We start from the raw sequence: 21733 nt of genomic DNA, 5'->3' as shown, positions 1-21733 counted from the left end.
GAGAAAGCTGGAAGTATATTTACCATATGTCACGGAGCACGGGATCTGCCAGCCCGACGCGCGTTTCGATAGAATATCTTCTTCTAAGGGCGTGTGTGTAGGTAGGAAGTGGGATGTATTTAACCTAGTGCCGACCAATCAGATGTTAAACGGATGCTCATAGGGGTTGGAACAAATCTGACGGCATTATCCCCACGTGGGGTTGTAACCTAGATACCAGGACGCTTTACTCGCCGAACTCCGGGGACACAGTATATCAGTGCACAGGAGTGAATCTATGTAAAAACGTGAAGCAGTGGATAATTCTAATCATAAAATGTTTATAATATACTACTGTTGTGAAAACTTAGAGTCTATACTGACCCACTAAGCTTCACAAATATATAAATAATTAAAGCTGGTATAGGCGGCGCATGCGCACTCGAGATCCTCACGCCGCAGGGATCCACCCACCGACGGCAGCGAACATCCCAGCGCCCTGACCCAGCATATCCAGGTGAGAGTACCGAGACGTCCCGGGCCGCCAGGGGGAGGGTCCGGCGGGGACCACAAAGCGCATGCGCACTACCAGTATCTAAATGGTGTGCTATGTGAATATACAATTCTACATAATGTTATTAAAAAAATCACAAAATTACAATAAATAAATACAGTGAAAAAATATATAACATTATATTAATAATAAAGTCGCTGAGGTTACAAGGTTTCTGTGTCCTGGCAGATACTCTATCAGCAGATCTTACAATTCCGCCACTGCAAATATATTTCTTCTTGACAAATTCACGTGGCAGTCCGGCAAGTCATGTAATGCAATGCCGATTCCAGTTCATTATATGATGTATAAACGCAGCCATAAATGATCGGTCCAAGGCAAATGATATAGCTGAAGTACACTGATGATGACAAACAACAAGACATTAATTAAAAAACTATTTAAAAACAACCCAATTACCCATAAAACTATGTCAGATAAAGAGAAAGGAAAGAAAAAATGAAAAAATGAAAGCGGGCAGACAAGACAAAGCCGCAAGTTCATAGGAAAGCACTAAATCCCAAACTTCTTCGTTCCATAATGAATTGATTAAAATTTTGGATGATGCCTTTATTCAGGGCATTATTCCAAAAAAATTTGTGGACATTATTAAAGACATGCACCCGAGACTACCAACTTTGTATTTGATCCCGAAGATCCACAAAGATCCTATGGACCCACCCGGGAGACCCATTATTTCCGGCTGTGGAGGCTTATGTGAAATTGTTACGAGGGTAATCGATTACTATCTTAAGCCCTTAGTTAGCACATTACCTTCGTACATCCAAGACACAAATGCTGCCCTGCGTCGTATTGAGAACATTCATCTTAGCGACTCGGCGGTAATGGTGACCGCCGATGTCGAAGCCTTATATACATCTATTCGACATGAAGACGGGCTTCAAGCTACTAGGTTATTTTTAACCTTTAGCAACTTGGATCGTGATGTAGTAGAGCTATTGATGCTGTTGTTGAGCTATGCCCTTACACACAACATCTTTATATTTAAAAATGTTACGTACCTCCAGCTCCAAGGTACGGCGATGGGGGCCAGTTGTGCCCCCTCGTACGCCAATCTTTTCCTTGGAGCGTGGGAGCGAGAGATCTTTGTATGTTCACCGATACCTTTGTCCAGCCTGGTTTCAGGCTGGATGAGGTTTATCGATGACATCTGGTTTATATGGGAGGGTTCAATGAATGATCTGACTACTTTTATGGCTCAACTTAATGATAATAAATTGAACATCAAGCTCACATTCCATGCTGGTAGAGTGGTTGAATTTCTTGACCTTTCCATCAGCGTAGATCCTAGTGGTCAGCTTCAAACTAACCTCTACAGAAAACCGACGGCGACTAACTCCTTCTTGCATGCCACTTCGTCTCACCCCCTTTCCACGATAAGGGGCATTCCAATTGGCCAGTTTGTTCGAGCCAAAAGGATTTGCTCTGATCCAAGTGACTTTCAAGTTCAGGCCAAAATATTGGCTGAACGGTTTCAAGATAGGGGTTATAGCAAGAGGAGCATAAAAAGAGGTTACAACAGGGCAGTCGGCAGCTCCAGGCAAGAGCTTTTATATGGGGCATCAAATAAAATAAGAGACAATGACCAAGGACATGCTAGGCTGATCACCACATACCATAACAAATGGGGCCAGTTTAGAGAAATCGTGGACAAACATTGGCAAGTGCTATTGACTGACCCAATATTGAGAAAGATCTTGCCCACTAAGCCTTTGGTAACAGCTAGAAGATCTAGGAACTTATCTGATACTCTGGTGCATAGTTTTTATAACCCTTGTGGACTGAATACCCACAAAAAATCAGAGTTAGGCCTGAATGCTGGATTCTATCCATGTGGCTTCTGCAAGGCTTGTGCCAACACAATTAAAACAAAAATTTTCACCAATTTCGACGGTTCAAAACAGTTTGATATCAGGAAAAACATCAATTGTTCATCCAAAGGTGTGATTTATCACGCCACGTGCCCATGTGGGAAGATCTACATTGGTCTCACTACTCGTGAACTCAAGATCCGCATTCGCGAACATTGTAGAGATATTGAAAGAGCTAAAACCAGTGATGATGAGATCAGTTTAAAAACGTTACCTCGCCACTTCAAGAAATGCCATAACTCTAGTTCAAGAGGTTTGGTGGTGAAGGGTATTGATATGATCTCCATGGGTGTTCGAGGTGGTGAGTTGGGCAGAGTATTGGCACAAACTGAGAGCCGCTGGATATATAGGTTGGGTACTATGACCCCTCAGGGTCTAAATGAAAGTTTGGGATTTAGTGCTTTCCTATGAACTTGCGGCTTTGTCTTGTCTGCCCGCTTTCATTTTTTCATTTTTTCTTTCCTTTCTCTTTATCTGACATAGTTTTATGGGTAATTGGGTTGTTTTTAAATCGTTTTTTAATTAATGTCTTGTTGTTTGTCATCATCAGTGTACTTCAGCTATATCATTTGCCTTGGACCGATCATTTATGGCTGCGTTTATACATCATATAATGAACTGGAATCGGCATTGCATTACATGACTTGCCGGACTGCCACGTGAATTTGTCAAGAAGAAATATATTTGCAGTGGCGGAATTGTAAGATCTGCTGATAGAGTATCTGCCAGGACACAGAAACCTTGTAACCTCAGCGACTTTATTATTAATATAATGTTATATATTTTTTCACTGTATTTATTTATTGTAATTTTGTGATTTTTTTAATAACATTATGTAGAATTGTATATTCACATAGCACACCATTTAGATACTGGTAGTGCGCATGCGCTTTGTGGTCCCCGCCGGACCCTCCCCCTGGCGGCCCGGGACGTCTCGGTACTCTCACCTGGATATGCTGGGTCAGGGCGCTGGGATGTTCGCTGCCGTCGGTGGGTGGATCCCTGCGGCGTGAGGATCTCGAGTGCGCATGCGCCGCCTATACCAGCTTTAATTATTTATATATTTGTGAAGCTTAGTGGGTCAGTATAGACTCTAAGTTTTCACAACAGTAGTATATTATAAACATTTTATGATTAGAATTATCCACTGCTTCACGTTTTTACATAGATTCACTCCTGTGCACTGATATACTGTGTCCCCGGAGTTCGGCGAGTAAAGCGTCCTGGTATCTAGGTTACAACCCCACGTGGGGATAATGCCGTCAGATTTGTTCCAACCCCTATGAGCATCCGTTTAACATCTGATTGGTCGGCACTAGGTTAAATACATCCCACTTCCTACCTACACACACGCCCTTAGAAGAAGATATTCTATCGAAACGCGCGTCGGGCTGGCAGATCCCGTGCTCCGTGACATATGGTAAATATACTTCCAGCTTTCTCTGTGTGGTACAATTGATTTATCACCATGGGGTGACACAGTGGTAGTTTTTGTCACCACATTATTAATTTAGATGCAAACATATCGCATCAGAGTAGCGGCTTAATACTTAGCATACATACAGCGCCTTATTGCACAAATGCCTATTGGGCAGTGGCGGCGGTAATTCAACACCTGACATAATTTGCATTATCGGCTTAGTATTAGTGTAGGCACAATGTTCCTCCCTGCGTTTTGGTATTTAATTAGCACATTGTGCAAAATGAGCATTACGCAGCTTTAATAGTGACGCATTGTTTGGTACATTTGTAGTGCCTGTTACTTGCATGGATTGTCATTACGCAGTTTGAGTACCAATATAGATGTATAAATGATATTCACTTATATACATTTCTCACTGTGTAATTGTTTGCAATTGTAGTGCGCTATATATATATGTATTGCACTCTTTATGCATTATTGTTCCATACAGATGTTCAACAGCTATCATAACTATTGTGCCATTGTTTAGGTCATTTATTACTTAGGTTGACCAACAATAGGCTTTTATAGGTAGTTTGTTCACATGAGAGCATGAGACCTGCTATTTTGTAGATCGGAGGTATTTCTGATTTTATGACCTATTATATGGTTGGGGGAAAAAGTTTTTAATTGTATGTTTCAATAAAGGATTGTTTTATATTTTGAACTATACATTCATGTGATCTCTCTGATTATTTATGTGAGGGGTCTTTTTGCACGCATGAATTACTGAATGTGTTCTTGTACATGATCTATGGACTAATATGTATGCTCCTCTGAGGATAGGAAAGGTAGCTTTGCGGTCAGCACAAAAACCTACAAAAAGATCACGCAGAGGGCGCAAAAAGACCCTCCGCACCGACTCACGGTGCGGAGGCGCTCCCTCTGCGTCCCAGAGCTTCCAGCAAGCAAGACAACAATCAGAATAGCAAGCTGGACAGAAAAATAGCAAACCAGAGAAAAACAAGCAGTCACTTAGCTTCTGCTGGCAAGACAGGTCACAAGAACGATCCAGGAGTGAACTAGACCAATACTGGAACATTGACAGGTGGCATGGAGCAAAGATCTAAGTGGAGTTAAATAGAGCAGCAGCTAACGAATTAACCTCGTCACCTGTGGAAGGAAACTCAGAAACACCCACAGCCACCAGAGAAAGTCCATGGACAGAACCAGCCGAAGTACCATTCATGACCACAGGAGGGAGCTTAACAACAGAATTCACAACAGTACCCCATCCTTGAGGAGGGGTCACCGAACCCTCACCAGAGCCCCCAGGCCGACCAGGATGAGCCAAATGAAAGGCACGAACCAGATCGGCAGCATGAACATCAGAGGCAAAAACCCAGGAATTATCTTCCTGACCATAACCTTTCCACTTGACCAGGTACTGGAGTTTCCATCTCGAAATACGAGAATCCAAAATCTTCTCCACCACATACTCCAACTCCCCCTCAACCAACACCGGGGCAGGAGGATCAAAGGATGGAACCACAGGCGCCACTTATCTCCGCAATAACGACCTATGGAACACATTATGGATGGCAAAAGAAGCAGGAAGGGCCAAACGAAATGACACAGGATTGATAACCTCAGAAATCTTATACGGACCAATGAAACGAGGCTTAAACTTAGGAGAGGAAACCTTCATAGGAACATAACGAGACGACAACCAAACCAAATCCCCAACACGAAGTCGGGGACCCACACAACGCCGGCGGTTAGCGAAACGTTGAGCCTTCTCCTGGGACAATGTCAAATTGCCCACCACATGAGTCCAAATCTGCTGCAACCTATCCACCACAGTATCTACACCAGGACAGTCTGAAGACTCAACCTGCCCTGAAGAGAAACGCGGATGGAAACCAGAATTGCAGAAAAACGGTGAAACCAAAGTAGCCGAGCTCGCCCGATTATTAAGGGCGAACTCAGCCAACGGCAAAAAGGACACCCAATCATCCTGATCAGCAGAAACAAAGCATCTCAGATATGTTTCCAAAGTCTGATTAGTTCGTTCGGTTTGGCCATTTGTCTGAGGATGGAAAGCCGAGGAAAAAGACAAATCAATGCCCATCCTAGCACAAAAAGATCGCCAAAACCTCGAAACAAACTGGGAACCTCTGTCAGAAACGATGTTCTCCGGGATACCATGTAAACGAACCACATGCTGGAAAAATAATGGCACCAAATCAGAGGAGGAAGGCAATTTAGACAAAGGTACCAAATGGACCATCTTAGAAAAGCGATCACAAACCACCCAAATGACCGACATCTTTTGAGAGACGGGGAGATCCGAAATAAAATCCATAGAAATATGCGTCCAGGGCCTCTTCGGGACCGGCAAGGGCAAAAGCAACCCACTGGCACGAGAACAGCAGGGCTTAGCCCGAGCACAAGTCCCACAGGACTGCACAAAAGAACGCACATCCCGTGACAAAGACGGCCACCAAAAGGATCTAGCCACCAAATCTCTGGTACCAAAGATTCCAGGATGCCCAGCCAACACTGAACAATGACTCTCAGAGATAACTCTACTAGTCCATCTATCAGGGACAAACAGTTTCTCCGCTGGGCAACGGTCAGATCTATCAGCCTGAAATTTTTGCAGCACCTGCCGCAAATCAGGGGAGATGGCAGACAAAATTACCCCCTCTTTGAGAATACCCGCCGGCTCAGGAACACCCGGAGAGTCAGGCACAAAACTCCTTGACAGGGCATCAGCCTTCACATTCTTAGAGCCCGGAAGGTACGAAACCACAAAATCAAAACGGGAGAAAAATAACGACCATCGAGCCTGTCTCGGATTCAACCGTTTGGCAGACTCAAGATAAGTCAAATTCTTGTGATCTGTCAAGACCACCACGCGATGCTTGGCTCCTTCAAGCCAATGACGCCACTCCTCGAATGCCCACTTCATGGCCAACAATTCTCGATTACCAACATCATAATTGCGCTCAGCAGGCGAAAACTTTCTAGAAAAGAAAGCATATGGCTTCATCACCGAGCCATCAGAACTTCTTTGCAAAAAAAAAAAAAAAAAAAAAAAATCTATAAATCTTCAGCAGAGCGAGTGTGAGCGAGCTGAGTGTGTCCTGAGCGTAAGTGTGGACGGCGGTAAGTGTGACTTGTGATTCAGTGACTTTGGAGTCAGGGAGTTTCCAGGGGAGGAATTGCTGTCTGATTTTTATTAATACTTTGTATTTATTTATTTATTTTTTTTTTAATTGAACTGTTCTGTCTGGTGCAATCCCCATTAGGAAATGTGCTCCACGATTGTTAATGCCATCCAGTGCACATCTTGCCACATGTATGCAGTCCTTGAGCAGCCGATCGAGGGTGCATACTGCTGTGCGAGATGTGAGCACGTTGTGCATTTGGAAACCCAGATTCTGACTCTAAATGTGCAGCTGGCAACACTGAGATCCATAGACAATATGGAGAGGAGTCTTCTGCTCACGGAGCAGACGCTCAATGGGACAGATGAGGGGGGTGATGGTGGGATGGAGCTGCAGGACAGTGAAGTAGCAAGCTGGGTGACAGTTAGGAAGCGGGGTAGAGGGAAGAGTGCCAGGGAGGCTAGTCCTGATCTGGAACACCCCAATAAGTTTGCTAAGTTGGCAGATGAGGGGGGTGCCAGTACAGGGGTAGCACTGCTGCAGCCAGGCATGTCCTCTGAAAGCCGGAGGAGTGACTGCTCCAGTAAGGAGGGAAATAGGAGAGCAGGGCAGGCCAGACAGGTGCTGGTAGTGGGGGACTCAATTATTAGGGGAACAGATAGGGCAATCTGTCACAAAGACAGGGATCGTCGAACGGTGTGCTGCCTACCTGGCGCTCGAGTCCGACACATCGCTGATCGGGTGGACAGATTATTGGGAGGGGCTGGTGAGGACCCAGCGGTCATGGTGCACATTGGCACTAATGACAAAGTTAGAGGTAGGTGGAAGGTCCTTAAAGATGATTTCAGGGAATTAGGCTGCAAGCTGAAAGCAAGGACCTCCAACGTGGTATTTTCCGAAATACTGCCGGTACCACGTGCCACGCCAGAGAGGCAACGGGAGATTAGGGAGGTTAATAAGTGGCTCAAGAATTGGTGTAGGAAAGAGGGGTTTGGGTTCCTGCAGAACTGGGCCGACTTCTCAGTTGGCTACAGGCTCTACGCTAGGGACGGGCTGCACCTCAATGGGGAGGGTGCAGCTGTGCTGGGGGAGAGAATGGCTAGAAGGTTGGAGGAGTGTTTAAACTAGGAATTGGGGGGGAGGGTATTCATTTTATAGGAGGGGAAGATAGTGCAGACAGAGACCTGGGCACAAATAAGGAAGTTGGGGGTGGCGGTGGCATGGGGGTTGGGGTCAGAACAGTTAATAATTTAAGAAATAGAAGAACAGAGAGGAACATAAAGTGCATGTATACTAATGCCAGAAGCCTCGCCAACAAAATGGACGAATTAGAACTAATGTTGTTGGAGCATAATTATGACATGGTGGGGATATCTGAAACGTGGCTGGATGAGAGCCATGACTGGGCTGTTAACTTGCAGGGCTACAGCCTGTTCAGAAATGACCGTACAGATAAGCGAGGGGGAGGGGTGTGTCTATATGTAAAATCATCCTTAAAACCCATCCTGCGCGATAATATAGGTGAATTTAATGAAAATGTAGAATCCCTGTGGGTGGAGATAAGGGGAGGGGGAAAAAATAATAAATTACTGATAGGGGTTTGTTATAAATCTCCAAAAATAATGGAAGCAATGGAGAATATCCTCGTAAAGCAAATAGATGAAGCTGCGACTCAAGGAGAAGTCATTATTATGGGGGACTTCAACTACCCTGAAATAGATTGGGGAATAGAAACCTGCAGTTCCAGCAAAGGTAATCAGTTTTTGACAATTATGAGAGACAATTACCTTTCACAACTGGTTCAGGACCCAACAAGAAGGGGGGCACTGCTAGACCTAATATTAACCAACAGGCCAGACCGCATATCAAATATAAGGGTTGGGGGTCACTTGGGAAATAGCGATCACAAAATAATAAGTTTTCAAGTATCCTTTAAAAAGATGTGTAGTAGAGGGGTTACAAGGACACTAAACTTCAGGAGGGCAAATTTCCAACGGATGAGAGAGGATCTTGGTGCAATTAACTGGGACGATATCCTGAGACACAAAAATACACAAAGAAAATGGGAGACGTTTATTAGCATCCTGGATAGGACCTGTGCACAGTATATACCGTATGGGAATAAACATACTAGAAATAGGAGGAAACCAATATGGCTAAATAGAGCTGTAAGGGGCGCAATAAGTGACAAAAAGAAAGCATTTAGGGAATTAAAGGAAGTAGGTAGTGAGGAGGCATTAAATAAATACAGAAAATTAAATAAATTCTGTAAAAAGCAAATCAAGGCAGCAAAGATTGAGACAGAGAGACTCATTGCCAGAGAGAGTAAAAATAATCCTAAAATATTCTTTAACTACATAAATAGTAAGAAACTAAAAAATGATAGTGTTGGCCCCCTTAAAAATAGTCTGGGTGAGATGGTGGATGAGGATGAGGAAAAAGCCAATATGCTAAATGACTTTTTTTCATCAGTATTTACACAAGAAAATCCCATGGCAGACAAAATGTCTAGTGATAAAAATTCCCAATTAAATGTCACCTGCTTAACCCAGCAGGAAGTGCGGCGGCGTCTAAAAATCACTAAAATTGACAAATCTCCGGGCCCGGATGGGATACACCCTCGAGTACTGCAGGAATTAAGTACAGTCATTGATAGACCATTATTTTTAATCTTTAAAGACTCCATAATAACAGGGTCTGTGCCACAGGACTGGCGTATAGCAAATGTGGTGCCAATATTCAAAAAGGGGACAAAAACTGAACTCGGAAATTATAGGCCAGTAAGCTTAACCTCTACTGTGGGTAAAATACTGGAGGGCATTCTAAGGGATGCTATACTGGAGTATCTGAAGAGGAATAACCTCATGACCCAGTATCAGCACGGGTTTACTAGGGACCGTTCATGTCAGACTAATTTGATCAGTTTCTATGAAGAGGTAAGTTCCAGATTGGACCAAGGGAACCCAGTGGATGTAGTGTATATGGACTTTTCAAAAGCTTTTGATACGGTGCCACACAAAAGGTTGATACATAAAATGAGAATAATGGGGATAGGGGAAAATATGTGCAAGTGGGTTGAGAGCTGGCTCAGGGATAGGAAACAAAGGGTGGTTATTAATGGAGCACACTCGGACTGGGTAGCGGTTAGCAGTGGGGTACCACAGGGGTCAGTATTGGGCCCTCTTCTTTTTAACATATTTATTAATGACCTTGTAGGGGGCATTCAGAGTAGAATTTCAATATTTGCAGATGACACTAAACTCTGCAGGGTAATCAATACAGAGGAGGACAATTTTATATTACAGGATGATTTATGTAAACTAGAAGCTTGGGCTGATAAATGGCAAATGAGCTTTAATGGGGATAAATGTAAGGTCATGCACTTGGGTAGAAGTAATAAGATGTATAATTATGTGCTTAATTCTAAAACTCTGGGCAAAACCGTCAATGAAAAAGACCTGGGTGTATGGGTGGATGACAAACTTAAATTCAGTGGCCAGTGTCAGGCAGCTGCTACAAAGGCAAATAAAATAATGGGATGCATTAAAAGAGGCATAGATGCTCATGAGGAGAACATAATTTTACCTCTATACAAGTCACTAGTTCGACCACACTTAGAATACTGTGCACAGTTCTGGTCTCCGGTGTTTAAGAAAGACATAGCTGAACTGGAGCGGGTGCAGAGAAGAGCGACCAAGGTTATTAGAGGACTGGGGGGTCTGCAATACCAAGATAGGTTATTACACTTGGGGCTATTTAGTTTGGAAAAACGAAGACTAAGGGGTGATCTTATTTTAATGTATAAATATATGAGGGGACAGTACAAAGACCTTTCTGATGATCTTTTTAATCATAGACCTGAAACAGGGACAAGGGGGCATCCTCTGCGGTTGGAGGAAAAAAGGTTTAAGCATAATAACAGACGCGGATTCTTTACTGTAAGAGCAGTGAGACTATGGAACTCTCTGCCGTATGATGTTGTAATGAGTGATTCATTACTTAAATTTAAGAGGGGACTGGATACCTTTCTGGAAAAGTATAATGTTACAGGGTATATACACTAGATTCCTTGATAGGGCGTTGATCCAGGGAAGTAGTCTGATTGCCGTATGTGGAGTCGGGAAGGAATTTTTTTCCCCAATGTGGAGCTTACTCTTTGCACATGGGGTTTTTTTTGCCTTCCTCTGGATCAACATGTTAGGTTAGGCTATGGGTTGAACTAGATGGACATATAGTCTTCCTTCAACCTTAATAACTATGTAACTATGTAACTATGTAACAAAACAGCCCCAGCTCCAATCTCAGAAGCATCAACCTCAACCTGAAACGGGAGCGAAACATCTGGCTGGCACAACACAGGGGCAGAAGAAAAACGACGCTTCAACTCCTGAAAAGCCTCTACAGCTGCAGAAGACCAATTGACCACATCAGCACCCTTCTTGGTCAAATCAGTCAACGGTTTAGCAACACTAGAAAAATTAGCGATGAAGCGCCGATAAAAATTAGCAAAGCCCAGGAACTTTTGCAGGCTCTTCACAGATGTCGGCTGGGTCCAATCGTAAATGGCTTGGACTTTAACAGGGTCCATCTCGATAGTAGAAGGGGAAAAAATGAACCCCAAAAATGAAACCTTCTGAACTCCAAAGAGACACTTTGACCCCTTCACAAACGGAATTCGCACGAAGGACCTGGAACACCATTCTGACCTGCTTCACATGAGACTCCCAATCATCCGAAAAGACCAAAATATCATCCACATACACAATCAGGAATTTATCCAGGTACTCTCGGAAGATGTCATGCATAAAGGACTGAAATACTGATGGAGCATTGGAAAGCCCGAATGGCATAACCAGGTACTCAAAATGGCCCTCGGGCATATTAAATGCTGTTTTCCATTCATCGCCTTGTTTAATACGCACAAGATTATACGCCCCTCGAAGATCTATCTTGGTGAACCAACTAGCCCCTTTAATACGAGCAAATAAATCAGACAGCAACGGCAAAGGATACTGAAATTTGACTGTAATTTTATTGAGAAGGCGGTAATCAATACAAGGTCTCAAAGAACCATCCTTCTTGGCCACAAAAAAGAACCCTGCTCCTAACGGTGATGACGACGGGCGAATATGGCCTTTCTCCAAGGATTCCTTTATATAACTCCGCATAGCGGCGTGTTCTGGCACAGATAAATTGAACAATTGGCCCTTAGGAAACTTACTACCAGGAATCAAATTAATTGCACAATCGCAATCCCTATGAGGAGGTAGGGCACTGGCTTTGGGCTCATCAAATACATCCTGATAATCCGACAAAAACTCTGGAACTTCAGAAGGAGTGGAAGACGAAATAGACAAAAATGGAACATCACCATGTACCCCCTGGCAACCCCAGCTGGACACAGACATAGATTTCCAGTCCAATACTGGATTATGAACCTGTAGCCATGGCAACCCCAAAACGACCACATCATGCAGATTATGCAACACCAGAAAGCGGATATCCTCCTGATGTGCAGGAGCCATGCACATGGTCAATTGGGTCCAGTACTGAGGCTTATTCTTGGCCAAAGGCGTAGCATCAATTCCTCTCAATGGAATAGGATACTGCAAGGGCTCCAAGAAAAAAACACAGCGCCTAGCATACTCCAAGTCCATCAAATTCAGGGCAGCGCCTGAATCCACAAATGCCATAACAGAATAGGATGACAAAGAGCAAATCAGAGTAACGGACAATAGAAATTTAGACTGTACCGTACCAATGGTGTCAGACCTAGCGAACCGCTTAGTGCGCCTAGGACAATCGAAGATAGCATGAGTGGAATCACCACCGTAAAAACATAGCCCATTCCGACATCTGTGTTCTTGCCGTTCAGCTCTGGTCAAAGTCCTATCACATTGCATAGGCTCAGGTCCATGCTCAGATAGTACCGCCAAATGGTGCACAGCTTTACGCTCACGCAAGCGTCGATTGATCTGAATGGCCAAAGACATAGACTCATTCAGACCAGCAGGCATGGGAAATCCCACCATGACATCCTTAAGGGCTTCAGAGAGACCCTTTCTGAAGATTGCTGCCAGGGCACATTCATTCCACTGAGTGAGCACAGACCACTTTCTAAACTTCTGACAATATATCTCCGCTTCATCCTGACCCTGACACAGAGCCAGCAAGATTTTCTCTGCCTGATCCACTGAATTAGGTTTGTCATAAAGCAATCCAAGCGCCAGGAAAAACGCATCAACATCACGCAATGCCGGATCTCCTGGCGCAAGGGAAAATGCCCAGTCTTAAGGGTCACCATGTAACAAAGAAATAATGATCTTTACTTGTTGAACAGGGTCACCTGAGGAGCGAGGTTTCAAGGCAAGAAACAATTTACAATTATTTTTGAAATTCAAGAACTTAGATCTATCACCAAAAAACAAATCAGGAATAGGAATCCTAGGCTCTGACATCGGATTCTGAACCACAAAATCTTGAATGTTTTGTACGCTTATAGTGAGATTATCCATCAAAGAGAACAGACCTTGAATGTCCATGTCTACACCTGTGTTCTGAACCACCCAGATGTAAAGGGGAAAAGAGAGACAAAACACACTGCAAAGAAAAAAAAAATGGTCTCAGAACTTCTCTTATCCCTCTATTGAGATGCATTAGTACTTTGGGCCACCTGTACTGTTATGACCTGGTGGTCAGGACAATAATGGACCTGGTGGTTAAGAGCACACGGAATGACCAGATAGCTACTGATAATATAGGACGAGCTCTGGGACGTGGGAACTCTGCTGACCGCAATCCCTAATCCTATCAACCACACTAGAAATAGCCGTGGATTGCGCCTAACGCTCCCTATGCAACTCGGCACAGCCTAAGGAACTAGCTAGCCCTGAAGATAGAAAAATAAAGCCTACCTTGCCTCAGAGAAATTCCCCAAAGGAAAAGGCAGCCCCCCACATATAATGACTGTGAGTAAAGATGAAAATACAAACACAGAGATGAAATAGATTCAGCAAAGTGAGGCCCGACTTACTGAACAGACTGAGGATAGGAAAGGTAGCTTTGCGGTCAGCACAAAAACCTACAAAAAGACCACGCAGAGGGCGCAAAAAGACCCTGGGCACCGACTCACGGTGCGGAGGCGCTCCCTCTGCGTCTCAGAGCTTCCAGCAAGCAAGACAACAATCAGAATAGCAAGCTGGACAGACAAATAGCAAACCAGAGAAAAACAAGCAGTCACTTAGCTTCTGCTGGGAAGACAGGTCACAAGAACGATCCAGGAGTGAACTAGACCAATACTGGAACATTGACAGGTGGCATGGAGCAAAGATCTAAGTGGAGTTAAATAGAGCAGCAGCTAACGAATTAACCTCGTCACCTGTGGAAGGAAACTCAGAAACACCCACAGCCACCAGAGAAAGTCCATGGACAGAACCAGCCGAAGTACCATTCATGACCACAGGAGGGAGCTTAACAACAGAATTCACAACAGCCCACGTAGTATATCGCACAACCCACATAGTATATTGCCCAGCCACGTAGTATATTGCCCAGCCACATAGTATATTGCACAGTCACGTAGTATATTGCACAGCCACGTAGTATATTGCCCAGCCACGTAGTATATTGCCCAGCCACGTAGTATATTGCCCAGTCACGTAGTATATTGCCCAGCCACGTAGTATATTGCCCAGCCACATAGTATATTGCCCAGTGACGTAGTATATTGCCCATCCACATGGTATATTGCCCAGTCACGTACTATATTGCCCAGCCACATAGTATATTGCCCAGCCACATAGTATATTGCCCAGTCACGTACTATATTGCCCAGCCACATAGTATATTGCCCAGTCACGTACTATATTGCCCAGCCACATAGTATATTGCCCAGTCACGTACTATATTGCCCAGTCACCTACTATATTGCCCATCCACATAGTATATTGCCCAGCCACGTAGTATATTGCCCAGCCTGCGTAGTATATTGCGCAGCCACTTAGTATATTGCCCAGTCACGGAGTATATTGCCCAGCCCGCGTAGTATATTGCCCAGCCCGCGTAGTATATTGCCCAGTCCGCGTAGTATATCGCACAGCCCATGTAGTATATCGCACAGCCCGCGTAGTATATCGCCCAGCCCGCGTAGTATATTGCCCAGCCCACGTAGTATATTGCCCAGTCCGCGTAGTACTTTGCACAGCCCGCGTAGTATATTGCCCAGCCCGCGTAGTATATTGCCCAGTCAGCGTAGTATATCGCACAGCCCGCGTAGTATATCGCACAGCCCGCGTAGTATATCGCACAGCCCGTGTAGTATATCGCCCAGCCCGCGTAGTATATTGCACAGCCCGCGTAGTACATTGCCCAGCTCGCGTAGTATATTGCCCAGCTCGCGTAGTATATTGCCCAGCCCGCGTAGTATATTGCCCAGCTCGCGTAGTATGTTGCCCAGCCCGCGTAGTATATTGCCCAGCCACGTAGTATATTGCCCAGCCACGTAGTATATTGCCCAGTCACGTACTATATTGCCCAGTCACGTACTATATTGCCCAGTCACGTACTATTTTGCCCAGCCACATGGTATATTGCCCAGTCACGTACTATATTGCCCAGCCACGTAGTATATTGCCCAGTCACGTAGTATATTGCCCAGCCTGCGTAGTATATTGCCCAGCCACGTAGTATATTGTCCAGTCACGGAGTATATTGCCCAGCCCGCGTAGTATATTGCCCAGCCCGCGTAGTATATCGCCAAGTCCGCGTAGTATATTGCCCAGCCCGTGTAGTATATCGCACAGCCCGTGTAGTATATCGCCCAGCCCGCGTAGTATATCGCCCAGTCCGCGTAGTATATTGCCCAGCCCGCGTAGTATATCGCCCAGTCCGCGTAGTATATCGCACAGCCCGCGTAGTATATCGCACAGCCCGCGTAGTATATTGCACAGCCCGCGTAGTATATTGCCCAGCTCGTGTAGTATATTGCCCAGCTCGCGTAGTATATTTCACAGCCCGCGTAGTACATTGCCCAGCTCGTGTAGTATATTGCCCAGCCAAGGAGTATGTTGCGCAGCCCGCGTAGTATATTGCGCAGCCCGCGTAGTATATTGCGCAGCCCGCGTAGTATATTGCGCATCCCGCATAGTATATTGCCCAGCCCGCGTAGTATATTGCCCAGCCCGCGTAGTATATTGCCCAGCCCGCGTAGTATATTGACCAGTCCGCGTAGCATATTGCCCAGCCCGCGTAGTATATCGCACAGCCCATGTAGTATATCGCACAGCCCGTATAGTATATCGCCCAGGCCGCGTAGTATATTGACCAGTCCGCGTAGCATATTGCCCAGCCCGCGTAGTATATCGCACAGCCCGTGTAGTGTATCGCACAGCCCGTGTAGTATATCGCACAGCCCGTGTAGTATATCGCACAGCCCGTGTAGTATATCGCACAGCCCGTGTAGTATATTGCCCAGCTCGCGTAGTATATTGCCCAGCCCGCGTAGTATATTGCCCAGCTCGCGTAGTATGTTGCCCAGCCCGCGTAGTATATTGCCCAGCCACGTAGTATATTGCCCAGCCACGTAGTATATTGCCCAGTCACGTACTATATTGCCCAGTCACGTACTATATTGCCCAGTCACGTACTATTTTGCCCAGCCACATGGTATATTGCCCAGTCACGTACTATATTGCCCAGCCACGTAGTATATTGCCCAGTCACGTAGTATATTGCCCAGCCTGCGTAGTATATTGTCCAGTCACGGAGTATATTGCCCAGCCCGCGTAGTATATTGCCCAGCCCGCGTAGTATATCACCCAGTCTGCGTAGTATATTGCCCAGCCCGTGTAGTATATCGCACAGCCCGTGTAGTATATCGCCCAGCCCGCGTAGTATATCGCCCAGCCCGCGTAGTATATCGCCCAGTCCGCGTAGTATATTGCCCAGCCCGCGTAGTATATCGCCCAGTCCGCGTAGTATATCGCACAGCCCGCGTAGTATATCGCACAGCCCGCGTAGTATATCGCACAGCCCGCGTAGTATATTGCACAGCCCGCGTAGTATATTGCCCAGCTCGTGTAGTATATTGCCCAGCTCGCGTAGTATATTTCACAGCCCGCGTAGTACATTGCCCAGCTCGTGTAGTATATTGCCCAGCCAAGGAGTATGTTGCGCAGCCCGCGTAGTATATTGCGCAGCCCGCGTAGTATATTGCGCAGCCCGCGTAGTATATTGCGCATCCCGCATAGTATATTGCCCAGCCCGCGTAGTATATTGCCCAGCCCGCGTAGTATATTGCCCAGCCCGCGTAGTATATTGACCAGTCCGCGTAGCATATTGCCCAGCCCGCGTAGTATATCGCACAGCCCGTGTAGTATATCGCACAGCCCGTATAGTATATCGCCCAGGCCGCGTAGTATATTGACCAGTCCGCGTAGCATATTGCCCAGCCCGCGTAGTATATCGCACAGCCCGTGTAGTATATCGCACAGCCCGTGTAGTATATCGCACAGCCCGTGTAGTATATCGCACAGCCCGTGTAGTATATCGCACAGCCCGTGTAGTATATTGCCCAGCCCGCGTATATTGACCAGTCCGCGTAGCATATTGCCCAGCCCGTGTAGTATATCGCGCAACCCGCGTAGTATATCGCGCAGCTCGCGTAGTACATTTCCCACCCCGCGTAGTATATTGCACAGCCCAAGTATTATAGAGCAATGTGGGCATCATATCCCTGTTAAAAAAAAGAATTAAAATAAAAAATAGTTATATACTCACCACCCGTTGGCCCCTGGATCCAGGAAGCGTTTACCGCGCTCCGGTCTCAAGAGTGCATTGCGGTATCGCGAGATGATGACGTAGCGGTCTCGCGAGACCGCTACGTCACCATCTTGCGAGATCGCAATGCATGGACCGATCACCGCAGCGTCGTGAGGAGCGGGAAAGGCGCCGGAAGGTGAGTATATGATTTTTTATTTTTTTTAATTATTTTTAACATTAGATCTTTTTACTATTGATGCTGCATATATTGCACAGCCCGCGTAGTATATTGCCCAGCTCGTGTTGTATATTGCCCAGCTCGCGTAGTATATTGCACAGCCCGCGTAGTACATTGCCCAGCTCGTGTAGTATATTGCCCAGCCACGGAGTATGTTGCGCAGCCCGCGTAGTATATTGCGCAGCCCGCGTAGTATATTGCCCAGCCCGCGTAGTATATTGCCCAGCCCGCGTAGTATATTGACCAGTCCGCGTAGCATATTGCCCAGCCCGCGTAGTATATCGCACAGCCCACGTAGTATATCGCACAGCCCGCGTAGTATATCGCACAGCCCGTGTAGTATATCGCACAGCCCGTGTAGTATATCGCACAGCCCGTGTAGTATATTGCCCAGCGCGTGTAGTATATTGCCCAGCCCGCGTAGTATATAGACCAGTCCGCGTAGCATATTGCCCAGCCCGTGTAGTATATCGCGCAGCCCGTGTAGTATATCGCGCAGCCCGTGTAGTATATCGCGCAGCTCGCGTAGTACATTGCCCACCCCGCGTAGTATATTGCACAGCCCAAGTAGTATATAGCAATGTGGGCATCATATCCCTGTTAAAAAAAAAGAATTAAAATAAAAAATAGTTATATACTCACCACCCGTTGGCCCCTGGATCCAGGAAGCGGTTACCGCGCTCCGGTCTCAAGAGTGCATTGGGGTATCGCGAGATGATGACGTAGCGGTCTCGCGAGACCGCTACGTCACCATCTTGCGAGATCGCAATGCATGGACCGGTCACCGCAGCGTCGTGAGGAGCGGGAAAGGCGCCGGAAGGTGAGTATATAATGATTTTTTATTTTTTTTAATTATTTTTAACATTAGATCTTTTTACTATTGATGCTGCATATATTGCACAGCCCGCGTAGTATATTGCCCAGCTCGTGTAGTATATTGCCCAGCTCGCGTAGTATATTGCACAGCCCGCGTAGTACATTGCCCAGCTCGCGTAGTATATTGCCCAGCCACGGAGTATGTTGCGCAGCCCGCGTAGTATATTGCGCAGCCCGCGTAGTATATTGCGCAGCCCGCGTAGTATATTGCGCAGCCCGCGTAGTATATTGCCCAGCCCGCGTAGTATATTGCCCAGCCCGCGTAGTATATTGACCAGTCCGCGTAGCATATTGCCCAGCCCGCGTAGTATATTGACCAGTCCGCGTAGCATATTGCCCAGCCCGCGTAGTATATCGCACAGCCCGCGTAGTATATCGCACAGCCCGCGTAGTATATCGCACAGCCCGTGTAGTATATCGCACAGCCCGTGTAGTATATCGCACAGCCCGTGTAGTATATTGCCCAGCGCGTGTAGTATATTGCCCAGCCCGCGTAGTATATAGACCAGTCCGCGTAGCATATTGCCCAGCCCGTGTAGTATATCGCACAGCCCGTGTAGTATATCGCACAGCCCGTGTAGTATATTGCCCAGCGCGTGTAGTATATTGCCCAGCCCGCGTAGTATATAGACCAGTCCGCGTAGCATATTGCCCAGCCCGTGTAGTATATCGCACAGCCCGTGTAGTATATCGCGCAGCCCGTGTAGTATATCGCGCAGCCCGTGTAGTATATCGCGCAGCCCGTGTAGTATATCGTGCAGCCCGCGTAGTATATCGCGCAGCTCGCGTAGTACATTGCCCACCCCGTGTAGTATATTGCACAGCCCAAGTAGTATATAGCAATGTGGGCATCATATCCCTGTTAAAAAAAAAGAATTAAAATAAAAAATAGTTATATACTCACCACCCGTTGGCCCCTGGATCCAGGAAGCGTTTACCGCGCTCCGGTCTCAAGAGTGCATTGGGGTATCGCGAGATGATGACGTAGTGGTCTCGCGAGACCGCTACGTCACCATCTCGCAGATCGCAATGCATGGACCGGTCACCGCAGCGTCGTGAGGAGCGGGAAAGGCGCCGGAAGGTGAGTATATGATGATTTTTTATTTTTTTTTATTATTTTTAACATTAGATCTTTTTACTATTGATGCTGCATAGGCCGCATCAATAGTAAAAAAGTTGGTAACACAGGGTTAATAGCAGCGTTAATGGAGTGCGTTACACCGCGGCATAACGCGGTCCATTAGCGCTGCCATTAACCCTGTGTGAGCGTTGACTGGAGGGGAGTATGGAGCGGGCACTGACTGCGGGGAGGAAGGAGTGGCCATGTTGCCGCTGGACTGCGCCCGTCGCTGATTGGTCGTGGCAATGGTCGTGGTCGTTTTGCCACGACCAATCAGCGACTTGGATTCCATGACAGAGGCCGCGACCAATGAATATCTGTGACAGAAAGACAGACAGAAAGTTTTGCCGTTTTCTAAAGGGCTGATAGGCACATTAAAGAATATGAAAAACCAAAAGAGAATAAACCTCCCACAAGAGAATTTTTTGAAGAAATTCAGAAATCTTTAATCCTAATGAAAAAGCACACATATTAAAAAAGGAGAATTAGTGCAAAGAATAACTGCGGCATTCGTGCCATATCCCAATAGAACAGGTATATCACCTCAGCCCTCACAACACCGCGGCATGGACACTACAGACCGGATCCAATACTCATTCTGGCAGAGGATTTCCCTCCAGCAGTTCTTTATTGGTTCAGTCTGGGGAATCCAATAATAATGTTACGAATTCTATCATTTTCCAAGTATAAGATCTGAGCGGCTGAAACCGGGATCACAAAATATCAACTCCGATCTAGAAGACGCAAGCTGCTCTCCACAATGTTGGGTCCTCCCGTAGGCTGTCTGTTCATTGCCTGTATCTAAAAAGAAATAGGATACGGATTAGATATAATTATAAGAAGTCATAACTGCAGAATCAAGAAAGGGAAGCACTACCACGTGACCATCTCTGAGGACGCAGGAGAGAGGCCCCAGACAGGCGCGCGTCGGACAGCTCATCTGGGGTCCTCGGCGCTGCGCACTGAGTGCGCGCAGAGTTTGCCGTTACTTCCGGTAGCCGCGGGTCACATTGAGGAGTGCGACGAGAATGCTCGCCAAGGTGCTGGGACCGCGCTACGTGCAGCTGGCCAAGAACTGGTGAGGGAGGGCTTGTGATGGCGGCTGGGCGTAGTGTGCAGCTGCTGCACCGTGCTTGTGGCCGTGTACCATGGCGGTAATATGTGTTTCTGTGCAGGGCTCCGACACTGTTCACATGGGGCTCAGTGGGAGCAGTGGGCCTGGTCTGGGCTACGGACTGGCGGCTTTTCCTGGATTACGTTCCCTATATCAATGGCAAATTTAAAGAGGATAAATGAGCCACAGCTTGGAGTAAGTATTGCCTGTCCCTGGGCCCCCCCTCCCTCCCGCCTGTCCCTGGGCCCCCCCTCCCTCCCGCCTGTCCCTGGGCCCCCCCCCCCCTCCCGCCCGCCCGCCTGTCCCTGGGCCCCCCCTCCCGCCCGCCCGCCTGTCCCTGGGCCCCCCCTCCCGCCCGCCCGCCTGTCCCTGGGCCCCCCCTCCCTCCCGCCCGCCTGTCCCTGGGCCCCCCCTCCCTCCCGCCCGCCCGCCTGTCCCTGGGCCCCCCCTCCCGCCCGCCCGCCTGTCCCTGGGCCCCCCCTCCCTCCCTCCCGCCCGCCTGTCCCTGGGCCCTCCCTCCCTCCCGCCCGCCTGTCCCTGGGCCCTCCCTCCCTCCCGCCCGCCTGTCCCTGGGCCCTCCCTCCCTCCCGCCCGCCTGTCCCTGGGCCCCCCCTCCCTCCCGCCCGCC

The 21733-nt window shown here is 47.0% G+C and overlaps 1 protein-coding gene across 1 annotated transcript in view; it reads right to left on the bottom strand.

The window, feature by feature from the left end:
- LOC138658152 (uncharacterized) overlaps window positions 1-20878 on the bottom strand; it is a 38822-nt gene extending 17944 nt beyond the window's left edge. The window contains exon 1 of the mRNA XM_069745687.1: window positions 20535-20878. The gene's annotated coding sequence lies outside the window, so the exon portion shown is untranslated. The remainder of the gene's footprint in view (window positions 1-20534) is intronic.
- Window positions 20879-21733: the final 855 nt, after the last annotated feature.

The sequence above is a fragment of the Ranitomeya imitator genome, chromosome 1 (assembly GCF_032444005.1).
Source record: "Ranitomeya imitator isolate aRanImi1 chromosome 1, aRanImi1.pri, whole genome shotgun sequence".
In the NCBI taxonomy this organism is placed as follows: Eukaryota; Metazoa; Chordata; class Amphibia; order Anura; family Dendrobatidae; genus Ranitomeya; species Ranitomeya imitator.
The sequence above is the reverse complement of the archived record's forward strand: the minus strand, read 5'-3'. Positions and strand labels throughout refer to the sequence as shown.